We start from the raw sequence: 4,215 nt of genomic DNA, 5'->3' as shown, positions 1-4,215 counted from the left end.
CACCGTTGCCGGGGATACGGGCTCGCCTCTCCCCTGCGCCTCGCTGGCCACGCCCCCTCGGCCACGCAGCCCCACTGGCCACGCCCCCTGCGCCTCGCTGGCCACGCCCCCTGCGCCTCGCTGGCCACGCCCCCTCGCAGTTTGAGTGAGTCACGGATTCCCCTTGGCTGGAAAAGAGCTTTGAGATCACCGAGCCCAAAGAGGACCTGTGCGCTCATAAAGCTGCTCAAGGGGCCGGAGAACAGGTCTTATGAGGAGCGGCTGAGGGAGCTGGGGTTGTTCAGCCTGGAGAAGAGGAGGCTGAGGGCAGACCTTACTGCTCCCTACTGCTATTTGAAAGGAGGTTGTGGAGAGCTGGGTGTTGGTCTCTTCACTCTTGACAGGTGACAGGGCAAGGGGGAATGGCCTCAAGCTGCGCGAGGGGAGGTTCAGATTGGACACTAGGAAATATTTCTCCACCGCAAAGGTTATCGAGCACTGGAAGAGGCTGCCCAGGGAGGTGGGTGAGTCCCCATCCCTGGAGGTGTTTAGAAGAAGGGTAGATGAGGTGCTCAGGGATACAGAATCGTAGAATCACCGGGTTGGAAAGGATCTCTGATATCATCGAGTTCAACCATTCATATCTGCCACTAAATCACTGCCTGCCACTACACTGTTAAGGAAAATATGGAGGTATGATGAATATAATGATTTAGACAAGACATAAGGAGGAATTTCTTCACTATGAGAGCGGTGAGGCAACCACTTTGATTTGGAAGTTTTTATTGATTTCAGGTGACAGGACCTCAAAGATCATCCAGTTCCAACCCCCCTGCCATGGGCAGGACAACTTCCACTAGACCTGGTTGATCTAAGGCCCATCCGATCTGGCCCTGAACACCTCTAAGAATGGGGCATCCATGCATGATGTTCTCCAGCAACTGTTCTTCAAATTCCTGCAGTTCTGTGCCAGTCACTGTGGTTTTGCTTCTGAAGAAGGGGGAAGCAACAGAGCCCATAGTGCTGGTGGGGCAGGAGGGAGGACATGCTGGCAGCAATGATACCCAGATACCTGAGTTTGTCACTTTTGGACTGAGGGAAAAAGTGTGTCTCATTCTGTGTTCAGCAGTGTCGAGTAGCTGTGATCCAGTCAGTAATACCAGCCTGAGCACTTTGGCTTATGTGGTCATGTACAAAGACAATATATTCCAGGTGTTCCTGGCAATGGTCACTGACAGAAATCAGCTTGTAGGAGGAACTGAAGTACTGTAAACGCAGTCTTCTGGTAAACTTTCTCAGTTTCTCTCCAAAATCTCTTTGATTAAAGCATGAGATCATTCAGACTGTTATTGACACTCCAGTAATAAGATTAACAATCCTTTAATAAAGACTAAAATCGGCTTTGATTAGTATCTTTGAAGGTGGGTATTACTGATGACAGACACATAACCAAGGAAAAAAAAGCCAATCGTTTAATTTGCCAGTAGTTTTATACAGCTCTGGAATTGACAATGACAGTGAGCCCCCCTAGAGGTGGCTGTAAGCTGTGTGAATAGGAAGGTGTCCAAACCATGTTGCAGTCACTCCCATAGCTACAGTGACAGCAGTTTTGTGCTTCACTGGAAGGCAGACAAAGCTGACTGAGGTTGCTGTACAATTTTTTTTTATTTATTTTTTGCAATATTTGAAGTGAAATATAAAGAGCATTTCATCAGTACCAATGTATACCTACACTGAAATAATAAAGATAACAACTTAAAAGCTTACTTTCCAAAATGAACTGAGATTTAATTTTGATGCAAAACACATTTTGATGAAGAAAAAAAAAAAAAAGGATGTAGTTCAACATGGTTTTACAATGCAAGAAGTCTTTTAAAAAGTATTATGATGTTGCATATTGACTCTTATTTCCTGTATCAAATGTTCAGAGAAGAAGTGGCTGCCCCATCCCTGGAGGTGTTCAAGACCAGGTCGGATGAGGCTTTGAGTGACCTGGCCTAGTGGAAGGTGTCCCTGCCCATGGCAGCGGTGTTGGAACTTCATGATCTTTGAAGATCCCTTCCAACCCGGACTGTTCTATGATCCTATGATTATATGAAATTTACTCATTTTTAAGTTATCTTTTTCACTTTCAGCTCAACAACTATTACTGCTTACTAAAGTCAAACAGAAGAGAAGTCTTCCTCCCTTGGACAGCCTCATTAGCAGGAAAGGTAGCATGGGCTGGATGCTTTCTGGGCTGGTGTCTGTTCATATTGGGATTACATGGTTATAATCTATTGGAAAACAATTAATTTACATGAGAAACATGACTTGAGGAATCTAGGTCACTCAGTGTGAACTCTGCAGGGGACATAGCAAAAAATTGCTAAATCTGAAATTATTTAGGTAACTAAAAGCAACAGACAGGGTTGGGTGTCTCATGCCAGCTAATTTCTTGAATAATGGTGAATTCTTTTTGTAATAATTTCTAGTGTGGAATCTTATTCTAAAAGGATGACTCAAGATGATGGAAATCTTGTTGCTTTTTATTTGCATCCATGTTTTTCACATTTCTTGAAAAAGGGTACTTGTTTCCCTAAAGGCCCACTAAGTCAGTTACTTGTAGTTCATCACCTGATAGCATTTCTTAAGTATGGGAGGTAATGATGCTCTTTGTCACAGTGTCCATCTGTGTCCATCTTTCCCCATGTCTCACAGCAATGTGAGAAACAGTGCTGAAAACCTGCTCCCACCTCTGCTTGCTTTAAAAATAGAGCTGCTGTAGTGACTCAGATGGACTTGACCTAGAAGTCTTGTAGACTACAAGGAAGAAACAAGATGCATTTCAAGGGCAGAAGGAGGAGATGGCTGAAGGAAGGAGGAATAGAAATCAGGTGCTTGGAGCTTATGGACAAAGCAGGGAGAGAGGAGGGTCAATCAAGAAAAGACCCTAGAGAGCAAGAGGGAGAACCAGATAGAAAATGAAGACTATAAGTATTACAAGACAAATAAAATAAAAAAAAAAAAAAGAGAGAGAGAGAAAAAAGCGAGTATGAAAAGAAGCGATTCTGTTGAGGAGAGAGGGGAAACAAGTATTGGGATTTGTTTTTTTTTTAATTTCTCTTTGTTTATGTCCGTCTTACTCTTCTAATTAAGACAGTGCCTAAAGGAAGCAGGTATAAAACCTTTCTAATATGCTGGGTTATTCCAAGAGTGGCAAATTCCCCTTTATGAAATATCTCCCACAACACAGGCTTTTTGTAGAAATAGAAATCTATGCAGCTACATACCTCAATAGTTTATTTTCAAAAAGAAAAAAAAAGAAGACTCTTTAAGGTACACTCTTTAAATTAGGTGTGGGGCTCTACTAAAATTAAAGAGATTTCATTTAGAGATGTCAAGGGTTTTGGTTGACAGTGTTAGAAATTATTTATTCTCTTCACATGTCATCTTGTATTAGTTCTGGGTAGATCAGCATTTCACAGAGCAGCAAGGTTCATCCTCACACAGAAAGCAACCTATGAAGAGCTGTAAAATATGTAGAGAAGCTCAAGAAAATATTTTGATGTGTTTTGCAGATACACTGTTTGGAGGAAGATACTGTATAAGTATGGTCAGAAAATGTCCTAATGAGCTTGAAAGCTTGTTTAGACCTCCTTGCTGCCTCGGTTGATCAAGCTGAAAATACATGCTAGATTAGGCAAATCCTCAAGCTCTCATAGTCCAGTGGCATATCTTTAGAGAAGGATTTTGCTGCTATGCACACATGCTGCTGGTCATACCTGTAGTTTAATCCGTGCTTAGTTTATGTCACCTTGACCTGAATCCAATCAAGCAGGATAGAGGCCAAGTGGGGAATTAGTGTTGGGAGTACAAACTCTGTTCTGCCTCTAAGTCAGCAGAACTTGAAAGCATCCAAATAGTTCCATCATCTCATAAAACTGCAGCAGAGCTGTCTGTGGCTGTGTATAGTGTTATTTGTGGTAGAGAGTTAAAATGGTACATTGTTGTGTGTAGATTGCCTGAGAAAATAATTTCACCACTGCAAAATCAGAAGATGAAATTGCTTTTAAGTGCCATAGTGCTATGAAGAGAGTTTTCCCCAGTTAAACTCAGAGGGGATTTTACTGTTGCACTCAGTAAGGCTGAAATGTAATTTTTAGCACATAGGACATCAGTAGATATAAAGCGGGAGGCAGCTTATGAAACCATTACTTGGGTGAATGTGTTGTTTGGGACCTCTGGTCACACAGG

Source organism: Phaenicophaeus curvirostris, chromosome 1, assembly GCF_032191515.1.
Source record: "Phaenicophaeus curvirostris isolate KB17595 chromosome 1, BPBGC_Pcur_1.0, whole genome shotgun sequence".
NCBI classification, from domain to species: Eukaryota; Metazoa; Chordata; class Aves; order Cuculiformes; family Cuculidae; genus Phaenicophaeus; species Phaenicophaeus curvirostris.
This window is presented reverse-complemented; position numbering follows the sequence as displayed.